Source organism: Chelonia mydas, chromosome 3 (genome assembly GCF_015237465.2).
Source record: "Chelonia mydas isolate rCheMyd1 chromosome 3, rCheMyd1.pri.v2, whole genome shotgun sequence".
Lineage (NCBI taxonomy): Eukaryota > Metazoa > Chordata > Testudines > Cheloniidae > Chelonia > Chelonia mydas.
This window is the reverse complement of record NC_057851.1, coordinates 100,426,315-100,438,748: the sequence shown is the minus strand read 5'-3', so window position 1 is coordinate 100,438,748 and position 12,434 is coordinate 100,426,315. Positions and strand designations below refer to the sequence as shown.

At 42.0% G+C, this 12,434-nt stretch overlaps 1 protein-coding gene across 3 annotated transcripts in view; it reads right to left on the bottom strand.

Annotated features, from left to right (window-relative positions):
* PDE7B (phosphodiesterase 7B) overlaps positions 1-12,434 on the bottom strand; it is a 277,534-nt gene that overhangs the window by 155,354 nt on the left and 109,746 nt on the right. The window lies entirely within an intron of this gene.

Genomic DNA, 12,434 nt, shown 5'->3' with positions numbered 1-12,434 from the left:
CATGCAAGTAAAGTATTTCATCAAATCAAAAGTACAAAGCTCAAGTTTCAGGAGACCATTAACAAAGAAACAAACACAAATTACAGGAAAAGTCACCCGAAAGGGCCTGATCAATGCATGGTATAACAAATTATTTTTGATGGATCTAGAAGATGAGACTGCCTTTATGGAAAAATGGGAAAAGGGTCTCAATCACTTTGGAACAATGGGAAAATATCTGGAGGAAGGCCAAAGCCTCATCTGTTTGTGTAGCCACTAAGGATGAAGCAGATTTTATAATGTACGGTTACCATTTTTGGAATTTGAATAAAATAAGGGCACAGATACCATAAGAGGTTTGGGTCTCTTAAAGGTAAAAAATGCAGGTTATGAATAAGATTTATTATAACTTGTATGGAAAGTTTGTATATAATAATAATCACAAAATAAAAAGTTTTTATATATATGATAGGGTAAAACACCCATGAAAAGGTTAAGGTCTGCCTGTCTGTCACATGACTCAGTAGCAGATTGAAGGAAGGGATATCAAGTGTCCTTTTTCTGGGGCAGAAAGAGACCAGGGGAAAGGCCTCTGGGCACTGCAGCCTGCTTTAGTTAGGGGAATCACTTTGTTTGGTTTACTTCAAGAGTTTTTGTGTTTGAATAATAAATTGTGCTCTGAGGCACAGGCCTGAAATAGACTTGGGCATGGCATTGGCTCTTTCCTGGAGTGGTGAGTGAGACAGATGGAAATAGTAAGATAGTGGCTACCTACCTACCTATCTATATGCATTGCTATAGAAGAACAGACAAATGATACACTTTGTGGAGTCTCCTGAAATTGACTGAAGCTAATGCCTGATTCTTCAGAGGAAAATGCAAAGCCTCTATGATACTTCTATTTGTGCAATACTTGATTAATGTGTGTGAAGAAAAACTTGCTTCCAGTCCAGTTAACAGGGATAGATTAAGGCTAAATGGGGCCCAGCTCAACCAAAATTTCAGGTCTTAAAATAACCTTATTTTCCCCTTCACAATGACAGACCTTCTTCCTTAACCCCACACGTGACACACTTTCCTGAATATCTACTTCCTGTGATTGACTCCTGTGGGTTTCCCAGAGCTACCCACACTGTGGTAGGGAATCTAGGCAGCTCCTTCTCCACATCCCTGCTTGTTTGTGGGTGAACAGAGTGTTGAAAATGTCTGCTTGTGATCTCTCACAAAGGTCATAAAATGCCACTGAGTCTTTGAGATGAGAGATCACTGCTCAGCTCCCTGTGCCTTAATCAGGGAGGAGGACCTGAGTGTTGACCAGTTTACTCAACATTGAGGCACGCACACACATGCACACACACACACTGGGTGGCAGATTCTTGAAGGAGGATTCTACATTCCCAAATTTGGAGACACCCTATCAATTTAGGTCCCAGATTTTGGTGCTTCACAAACTCTGTTATTTTGGAAAATTCCACCCAAAGTGGTATAGGAGCACTTAAATTTCTTAGGTGCTTTTGAAAATCCCATCCTCTATCCTAATCTGACATCACCAGCCACTGACTCGCTAATGCTCTAAAGCAGTGCTTCTCAAGCTATCTGATGTGGGGGACTGGCAATTTTTTTTTCCAATGTGCATGCAGACCAGCAGTCGATGGCTTGTGGACTGGCACCGGTCCGCGGACCACCACTTTGAGAAGCGCTGCTCTAAAGCATGATGAGTGGTAGTGTAACGGGTAAGGTGCTGAATGTGTCAGGAATGATGGCCTGCAGCAGATCCAGTCTCCAGGCAACCTAATGAGTACTGTATAGCTGGCCTGTCGTAGGCTGCCTGATTGGCTACACTGCTTGCCTGGTTGGAAAACCAGCAGACCAACTTTAGGGGCAGCAGCGATTTACTGGCTGTTCAAAGCATTTGCCCATGGCTGCGATAACTCCTGTGCATGCCTGTTCCCAGCCTTGCTCTCACCTTGGACCTAGGCCTGCTCCTGCCTTGCCTCACACCAGGAAACCTCATCCTGACCCTCAGTTCTGATTTCTGACTCTAGCTCTGACCCTTGGCTCTGATTCCTAGCTACCGACTCCTACTCTGACCACTAGACCAGACTGCCCACGTCCCACTCACTAACAGTCTGAGCGGCCCCAAAGACAAACAAACAATCAGAAAAGTAGAGTTGCTACAGTGAGCACAAATCCCAATATCTCTGTGACAAATAGTGGGAGCCCTTCAGACCTGTACACCCCCACCCTGCTTCCTATCCTGCATCCTATCCCCATTGCTCCCCAGCCACAGGGGGAGGCATCACTGTACAGGGAGTAGGCATGGACCTTCCTGCAGCTGGGGGAGGTTTCCGGAGGTGGGTCTGATCCGACCATGGGAGCAGCCCCTGCAAGAGAAGAGAAAGTCCCATCTCTCTCCAACCCAGCCCAGACTAATAGGAGAAGCCAAGCGCACGGTATGAGCATAGTTTGGGCGGGGGTGGGTCGGTGTTGCCCCTCAAACTGCAAGCCTTGGGGAAGTGTGCAGTGGCTCCAGCAGGGGCTGCACTTCGTAGCAGGAGAGCCAATTACTGATATCAGGTCCTCCACTGTGAAGCGCAGCCCCTGCTAGCACTGCTCTGTGGCTGCCTGAGGCTTGCAGTTTGGAGGGGCAACACCAACCCCTACCCCCCAAACTATGCCCATGTTAAAAAGTCGGGGGCATGGCTTCCAGCTCCCCTGGTTTTGGCACCACAGCCCCCCCATTTCTATAAAGGTTCCTGTGCCCTTACCTCCAGCTCTGCCCCTCCCTGGCTCTGGGCACAATGCTTGGGGGTTAAAGGGGCCTTGGGTTGGCTGTGTGTGTGTGGGGGGATGGGGACCACAGCTCCCCCTGACCATAGCGCCCTGGGCAGTCACCCACCCATAAGGCCAGCCCTGCCTCCCCTCAAAGTAATAATCTCCCCCATACCATCTGACCCTCACATCTGAGCTACCTGCTGTTCTCTGGCTGCCCAGCTCTGAAAGCAGCACCTCCATCAGCAGCCCAGTTCCTCTGCACAATGGATGTTCACTTGAGGGGATTCACCTTAGCATCCATCCCGATTCACCCAGATCCCACTAAGCCATTTAAGATTGAGGCTGACACCTCAAATTTTGTATAGGTGCATTATTTTCTCAACATGTGGACCCCTGCATCCAACTCAACCCATGCCTTCTATTCTTGGAAAATGACTGGTAGAAAAAAATTACGATACTTTGGACAAGGAGCAATGCCTAACAAGACAGCTTTCAAGGAACACTGCCACCTCCTAGCTACTGACTCGTACTTTAACCACTAGGCATGGTCATCCACATCCTGGTCACTGACAGAGACAATTATATGGATTATTTCTCCTCTTCCTGCAGCCTACTCTTCTGCTGAAGTAAAGGCCAGAGCTCAGTCCATTCAGGACAAAGATTTTATATCATACAGAGTTACGCTCCTGCCCTCAAATTATAATAATTGCCAGTGATTGAGTATCAGAGCTGAAGTAAACTATGAATACTGTAAAGGATGGCACTGGCTACCGCTGCCCTCTACTGGGCAGAGTTAGAACTCCATAACTCCATGCCATTGGATCTACACTGCTCTCAGAAAGAAAAGGAGTACTTGTGGCACCTTAGAGACTATTTTATTTGAGCATAAGCTTTCATGAGCTACAGCTCACTTCATCGGATTCATAAAAGTGGAAAATGCAGTGAGGATATTTTTATACACACAGACCATGAAAAAATGGGTGTTTATCACTTCAAAAGGTTTTCTCTCCCCCCACCCCACTCTCCTGCTGGTAATAGCTTATCTAAAATTCATTTGCAAATTGGATACTATTAATTTGGGCTTGAATAGAGACTGGGAGTGGCTAAGTCATTATGCAAGGTAGCCTGTCTCCCCTTGTTTTTTTCCTGCAAACCCCCCCCCAAGACGTTCTGGTTAAACTTGGATTATTGCTGTGCACATTGTAAGATGAGCTGTTGCCAGCAGGAGAATGAGTTTGTGTGTGTGGTTTTTGGAAAAGGGGGGGGGGTGGGGGGGGTGAGAAAACCTGGATTAGTGCTGGAGGTGACCCACCTTGATTATCATGCGCATTATAAAGAGGGGTTTCAAAGGGGGATGGGCTGTTGCCAGCAGGAGAGTGAGTTTGTATGTGTGTGTGTGTGGGGGGGGGGGGAAGGGTGAGAAAACCTGGATTTGTGCTGGAAATGGCTCTACTTGAGGATCACTTCAGATAAGCTGTTGCCAGCGGGGGAGTGAGGTGGGAGGAAGTTTTGTTTCATGGTCTCTGTGTGTATATAATGTCTTTTGCAGTTTCCACGATATGCTATGCATCCGATGAAGTGAGCTGTAGCTCACGAAAGCTCATGCTCAAATAAACTGGTTAGTCTCTAAGGTGCCACAAGTACTCCTTTTCTTTCTCCTTACAATATGTATGATAATGAAGGTGGGCCATTTCCAGCACAAATCCAGGTTTTCTCTCCCCCCACCCCACTCTCCTTTTGGTAATAGCTTATCTAAAGTGATCACTCTCCTTACAATGTGTATGATAATCAAGGTGGGCCATTTCCAGCACAAATCCAGGGTTTAACAAGAACGTTTGGGGAGGGGGGGAAAGAGGAAAAAACAAGGGGAAATAGGTTACCCTTGTTTTTTCCTCCCCCCCAGACGTTCCTGTTAAACCCTGGATTTATGCTGGAAATGGCCCACCTTGATTATCATATACATTGTAAGGAGAGTGATCACTTTAGATAAGCTATTACCAGCAGGAGAGTGGGATGGGGGGAGAGAAAACCTTTTGAAGTGATAAACACCCATTTTTTCATGGTCTGTGTGTATAAATATATCCTCACTGCATTTTCCACTTTTATGCATCCGATGAAGTGAGCTGTAGCTGACGAAAGCTTATGCTCAGATAAATTGGTTAGTCTCTAAGGTGCCACAAGTCCTCCTTTTCTTTTTGCGAATACAGACTAACACGGCTGCTACTCTGAAAACTGCTCTCAGAGATTTCCCCTTTGCTCAAATGGTAAGAGTCTTGTGCTGTTAGAGTAGGAGGATCTGAATTTTATCTCCACCATTCCCATGAAATTCCAAGCATCCAAGATCTGCAGCATAGCCATTCAGTGGTCACAGATCTGTAAAATTAAAAGCTGAGTAGCTGTCTTAAAAAAAATGTAATAGGACATCTTGAATGATTAACAGAATGGGTGGTAGGAAAAAATTAAGCCAGATTCTGTAGAAAATGCTTATTGCTGACCATGTGCTATCAACTAGATGATATTATGCCTTTAAATCTGGCATAATTATGATTTTCTGCAACAACATCCAGTTGCGTGATGAACAATGTTGGTGTCTGAGGCAGAAACCTCTGATATGCAGCACTTCTTACCACAAAAGGACTGTTTATCAGAGTTATCAGTGCTGGCTGTTGAAAATTCAGCCTGCTATTGTTACATACTCATTCAGAGCACACTGTCTTTTAAAACACCAGAGCAGACCTGACAGACAGGCTGTAGGGATGTTTCAATATACTGTACTAGAGGGAACTCTTGGGAGGAACAGGCCAACTCCATTCATTCCATTTCCATCGCAGTTTAGAATGTCTGATAACATAGCAGGATGGTGAGAGGAAGTTTCTTCTGCAAGAAGTCATTAACTAAAGCATCAAATATATAGAGAGGAAATTGTTAATGCTACATATTGGAAACAGAAGCTCAAAGAATAGCTTATTTGCAGTGTAAGTTACTGATTTTGTTCCAGACTGCTGTTCAGTCCAATAATTACAAGGTGCTAAGATAAAGACCCGGCACATCAAAATGGATCCTGTGTTGTACATGTTGGAATCAATAACTCCTTGGCATTAGTTAGTTAGCCCCGAGTCCCATGGACAAGAAGGAGAGAAAACTGTAATTGGAATCATATGTTTTACCATAAAAATGCTCTTTAATGATAGATTAGAAAGTAATACTAATTGAACTTAGTTACAATATCTACTTTGCTACAGCCAGAATGGATTTTGTTAATTTATCAGGCAGAAATGTTTAAAAAAAAAAAAAAAAAAAGCATGATCTCATCACTAAAGGTAGTGATGCTGGAGTATTCCCCAAACAGAAGTAGGCATTTAATTTATTTATTATATATTTATTTATAAAACAGGAGTCGTTATTTGGTGATTTGCATTTAAAATTGTATCTAAATCTGGTTTAGGTGTGGGGTTATTTCTTAAAATTTAGCTCCTGTTAGAAAGAAAAAATGATTTTCCTAGCCTTTTGCCAAAGCAAAGAGACGTTTTTGGGATCCTGATTACTAAACTTGAATTAATGATTCTAAAGTGCCTTGATGATGATAAGCACTATATCATTGCTATGCATTGATATTATAGATAAGATATATAATCTTCTTCTTTATTTCTTTATTAAGTCTGAGTTCATGGCACAGAATGTCCTGGTGCCAGTGAGATCTCACTGCTGCCGACCACTCATGGGAACAGCAAAACACAATACCAAGAGGATTCTCCTCCAGGATACAACACAGTGTTTGATGGGGCCATTTAATGTTTTATTTTGATTTTTACTCTTCACAATTTTTAAATGACATTTTTTAGATCCCTCTACTCTCATCCATTGAAGCCACCCTACTCCCACACTTTGGTATTTCCCACACGCAAGGGCCCTTGCAAATGGACTGCCTCATATGTATTTAGCCGGTACACAATTCTTTATACTTTTCAAAACATTGCACACAAACATTAATCAATCATTCCAACCCTCTGGGTTATCTCTGTTTCCGAAACAGAGAAACTAAGGTCCTGAAACACATTAGTAAGAATTAAAAAAAAAAAAAAAAAAAAAAAAGGTAGGATTAGAACTCAGGTCTATGCTGAGACCAGATCTCCACTCTGCCTACCCAACAGTTAGACAATGAAATGACCAAAGGCAGTCTCCACCCCTTCACAAAGCCCTGTATTCCCCTGCCCTTCTTAATCCTACCTCGCCTTGTACTAGGCCTCATTTCATCACAACAGCCCTCCATTTAAAATAGCTGGCTGGCACTCCCTTCCAGACTCCAGGTTACTCCTACTCAGAGATCACTACAGAAGTTGAGAACTGACAGTCCCAATTCCCTCCCCCACCCTTCTGGCAGAGGAAGCAAGAAATGCAGTGTGGAAATGATCTTTCAATAATATGGAGTTTCAAGTGAAAATACATGATGCTGTAACTTTTTTGTTTACTTTAATTTTACACTTTTTGTTTTTTTTTAAACTATCTTCAAAGCCAGCTATTTTCAGTTTTAAACAGGCTTTGGGTAAAACACTGTGATATAATTGGCTTCTTTGCCTTTTCCTGGCAGTTGCTCAACTGTCTGTGAACTGAATGTAATGCAGGAATTAGAGGGATCTCCACTGAACAAGGATTGTTTGTTATTAGTTTGTGCATACTTTTTTTTTTTTAATAGGCTGAACTATAGCCCAAGTGCCTTCAAAACCTCAGTGGAATTACACTGACTGCATCAGTACATAGTGACTAAGGAAAACAGAGACAGATAATTATATATTCTAATGCTGCTTGTTTCTTTAATAGATTCACTTTTTAGTTGTTCCATAATATTGACTGTTACACTTCTCAGACAGCCAGAGATGATTTCAACTGACTTGACTATGACATTTCCTTTCTGGGAGATTTTAAACCTCTTTTCACAGAAGCTTCCATTAGACACACACTGTACCATACACCGTAGGACAGCTGTTACGAAGGCAGAGAGAAATGCAGACCAGAGACACTTTTATCAAAACAAAGGAACCTTCCTTTATAAACTAGACTAGCTAAAGGTGAATAGAAAGCTAAATAAGTACCCACACAGCATCAAATCCCTGACTGGGATAGTGGTATGACTGACAGGTGGATGTGCTAGCATTTGGCAACACAGTCACCATCATGACAGGTGGATCAAAGTTCAATGTTTTCCCTTCCAGAACTGAAAAACAAAAGCTTTTGTTGCAGTATGGTACTAACTATTCTTCCAGAAGATGTTCCACAGAATCATCAATGAGCACAAGGAGTTTGATGTCTTGTCTCACAGCTGGCTCCTCTGATAGCATATTGCTCCCTAATACCATGTAGGGTGACCAGATGTCCCGATTTTATAGAGACAGTCCCAATTTTTGGGTCTTGTTCTTATATAGGCTCCTATTACCCCCCTCCCCCCCCATGTCCCGATTTTTCACATTTGTTGTCTGGTCACCCTAATACCATGCTACAGCACTAATTTAGTACTGAGTCAGGGAAACTAGAGCCACTTATTGAATCATCTGCAGCACTCCTTTAATACCACTTACATAGAGGTCTTACATCCATGTGACAAAGCTCTGTCCTACTTTGCCTATAAGATCTAATAGGATCACAGCACAAGCGGGTATCATGGCACTCTCGGTAAATGTCTTACTCACTAAGGCTGGTAGAAAATTTTCCCTCTAAACTCTTTTATGATGGAAAATTGGGTTTTCAACTAAACATTCCTTTTTTAAAAACAAAAAAGGGCTGTTTTCTGTAGAAAATTTGGATTTTGCCCAAAGACAACAAACACTCAAAAGTGAAAAAAAAAATCTGAAAACAAAAAATTGATTCTGAAATGCTGCTGCGGTGTTTCATGGGAGCTTTAGTTTGGCTATCTCATGATCCCATTTTCTAGGCCAAGTTCGCCAACTGAGTTACATCTCTCAGGATGCACCTTGGCCAGGAACTCCCATGATGCATTGCAGTGGCTCATCAAGAGGAGAGATCATGGTACATCATGGGAGATGGAGTCCAGCCAAGGAGTCCAGCCCACAGAGCAGAATGGGGACAGGCAGAACCAGAACTACCGCTCATGGGGCACGTCAGCAAAATTTCCAGATTGAAACTTTTGGTTTCCAGCAAAAAAAAATTTCAGGCAGAAATTTCTGGGTTTCAGCCAAAAGTTTTCATTTTTCATTTTTTTCCCTGAAAAATTATTTGAATGCAAAATGTTGATGAAAAAAAATTTTAGTCAAAAATTTCTGAAGCAAATTTCGCATCCGCCCCCCCTTCCCTCAACAAGCTCTAATACTCAGCAGTTACAAAAAACATACAGGCATATATTAAAGCTTCCCTCCAAATGAATCATAATTGGTCCTGTTCATTTGTAGCCATCTGGGTGGTATGAACGGAAATATGCATATTCCCACAAGCATTCACCTGTGTGTCAGTGTACAAAATTGTAGAGTAACAGGGGTTAAAAGGAACACTGTCAGATTAAATTTGGCACAACAGTTAAGTTTTGTAAAAGCAAACTTCTGCAAAACCCAAAGTCAATAGAAATGTTTCCATTAAAAAAAAATCCAATAGAAACATGTTATTTTAACAAATAAATATTCCCCTACAGTGTTTTAAACCCAGACTTCTAACACTGCAGCATTTTGCTAATGCATGAGAACTTAAGGGCAAAACTGAACAGAAACTGACTATAAACAAAAGGGAAATTCACTGGCTTGCATGCACTGCTCAGACTGAGAGAAATGCAGATAGTACTCTAGCAGGAAAAGGAATATCAAGTAAATTCACTTTTTCAAAATTCTTTTCATTTTGATAATCTAAGGAATCATAAAAAGCACAGATCAGGATTAATATAATCTGAAACAGAGTTTATCCCAAGAGTGCCCCTTTAAAAAGAATTAAAGTAATTATAAAATGGCTATTATTTCTTTCATGCAGTGTTGTTGTAGCTGTGTCGATTGCAGGATATTAGAGAGACCAGATAAGCGAGAGAACATTTTTTATTGGTCTGATCCAGCTTCTGTCAGTAAGCAAGACAAGCTTTTGAGCTTACATAGAGCTCTTCCTCCGGCCTGGGAAACTTAATCAGAGTGTCACAGCTAATATAGAGGAGTGGGGATAGACCGTAGCTATGGCTCCCACTCGCTCCAGAACTCCTTGCCGGGAAGGAGCGTTCCTGCAGATGTTCTCCCCCAGCAGCTCCAGAGACATTGTGCTTCCTGCTGGAGTAGGGCAGCTCTGCACTCTTTCCCCAGGTTGGGTCTGGGCTTAACCTGACTCTAATTTGTTACCTAGTACACAGTTATAGCTCGAAACAAGAAGCTATTGCCCTTGAGTCTTTATCCAAAATACTATCCAGATGGATTGAGTATTTTATATTTTTGGCCAGTGACAACTCATTTTCTCTGATTTAGCCCCATTCACAGCTAAAAAGCCACTTAAATACTTTATTGTTTTCTACAACTGCAATATGAGTGCCTCAAGAATTCGTATCATCCCTTAAGAACTTTTTTCTCCATCCGAGTCCTTTTATAATAACCTATTGAAGATCCCCTCCCCACAGAGTGAGTGTGCACTGTATGTTCCTATCTATCAATCCATAACAATAATAAGGGTTGGGTGTGCAGAAGAGACTAATCCTTCTGTTCCTTTCATTGGGGGGTTGGATGTCTCAATGGGATGCAGAGCCTTTCTCACACAGAGGTTTGCTGCTCTTCATATCTGGCCAAGATGGTAGTGAATGAAATTAAAAGGCCTACGTGAGATGAATCTGTAATCTGAGTGCTGTTCTTACTGTACTAGTCTTACTTACCCCTAGTCAATTATCCACACCACATAGCCCCCAGGACAACTTGTGACTCTTGTGGACAGCTTCAGAAAGAAGACCAAAAAGCAGATGGGCACACAGACTGAGTTGCTTAATTATTCCTAGAGGGGAACCTTTTTATGTCCAGGAAGAAGCAGTGGCCACACAGCATAGAAGGTTGTGTTGCTAAAGCCAATCCTGTGACTGTTCTGTGGATGGAGGACTTGGGTCTTCAGAGCTGTCAGTCCAACACCTTTCTAAATTTATTATTGGAAATTCACTTCAATTAAAACAAACAACAATAAAATAAAAAACCACAACTAGGAAATATTAAGGGGAAAAAAAAGATGCGTGGTGTTTCTGTTGCAAAAACAACCCCCAACCCTTTCCCATCCTTCTGCAAAGTGCCAAGAACCTTTCTAACTCACATCTGCCTTTGGTTTCCTCTCTGTTTATTCAGTCACTAATTATCAGGAGACCTCTTGTTTTGTTTCAATGAGCTGAACAATTTTAAGCAACTGTGGTAGCTAAGATGGCTTAGACCAAACACAGATCCCTTTATGTCACAAAGAAATTGGATTGAATTAAAATAAAAATTTCCCAACAACAGCAACATTTTCTCTCCAAACTGTTCTGAGAATTATTATATGATGATTTCCCCCCACCTAATAGACAATACACAGACTTCAAAGGGCTTGGAGTTTGTTTTCATACAATCAACAGTAAATGAGATTAGACATGTTGATTTATGCTGCCACAATTCCCCCTTTTTTTTTTTGAAAGAAAATGAAAATATGTTAATTAAAATCAGATGAGCTTGAATTCTTCTGGCTCCTAAAATAATAAAATGGATGACTGAATAGTGTGCCTGTCTAAAAAATCCTCTGGGGGAAATCCGCCATGACAGTAAGTGCCCTGCATCTCACAAGTGGTCATACGTGCTACTTTTCTTTATTACCCCTATTAAACCAATGGAGCCACAGCCACCATACTACTCCCTGATGATGGCAAGGCTTCAACAGCCGAGCATCTCTCACTCATTTTCTCTCCACCAGAGCTCTGACAGGGCCTGCCACTGATACTGCACCATGTGCTAACAGAACACTGGACTAATTATTTCCCCGTTTCTGGTTCCCTTCAAGTCCCTACACCTCCTCCTCCTTCTTCTTCTTTCCTCTTTCTCTAGAACAGCCATGTGGTCTTTTTAACTGCACATCCAGAATGGTTGGAAGTGTTAAGAGTTGGCAACTCTGCTGGAGCTTTCCAAAGCAATATGAAATAATGCCAGCATAATAATGGTTTATTGTATAGCAGGTACTGACTGGAGACTCTGTACTTGAAGTTCTGGAAACCAAAGGGGGAAACAAACGTCACTAGAGAATCTTGGCAAGGGAGTCAGCACGGATGGGGGTAACATTTCAGGCTTTGCCTACAAACACAGTGACCTATCTCTTGATTCACAGGGCTCTTTGGATGATTAATGAGCCAGAGTAAATTCTGAAACCGGATTAGATGCCAATGAACTTTGATTAGCTCTTTATTACCAAGGAGCTGTTTTTGAAAGATTCATGAGTGACTGGGAGGGGGCGGTGGAGAAGTTTAAAATAAAAAAGCGTTTTGTTATTGGTGGTGTATTTTGTGTGTGCGTTTTGGTTTTTTGCACTTAGAAATAGTTTCTTCAACATGAATTTAAATATGGAGTTTCTGTGTGGCTTACACAAGGAATTACATCAAGAGCAACAACATTCTTGCCAAATCTTCAAAAGTTAATATTTCCTTGTGAGTCATAGAGCACACAGATTCTCATTTCCCAGCTACCTTTGCCTGAAATTGACATTCAGGGTGA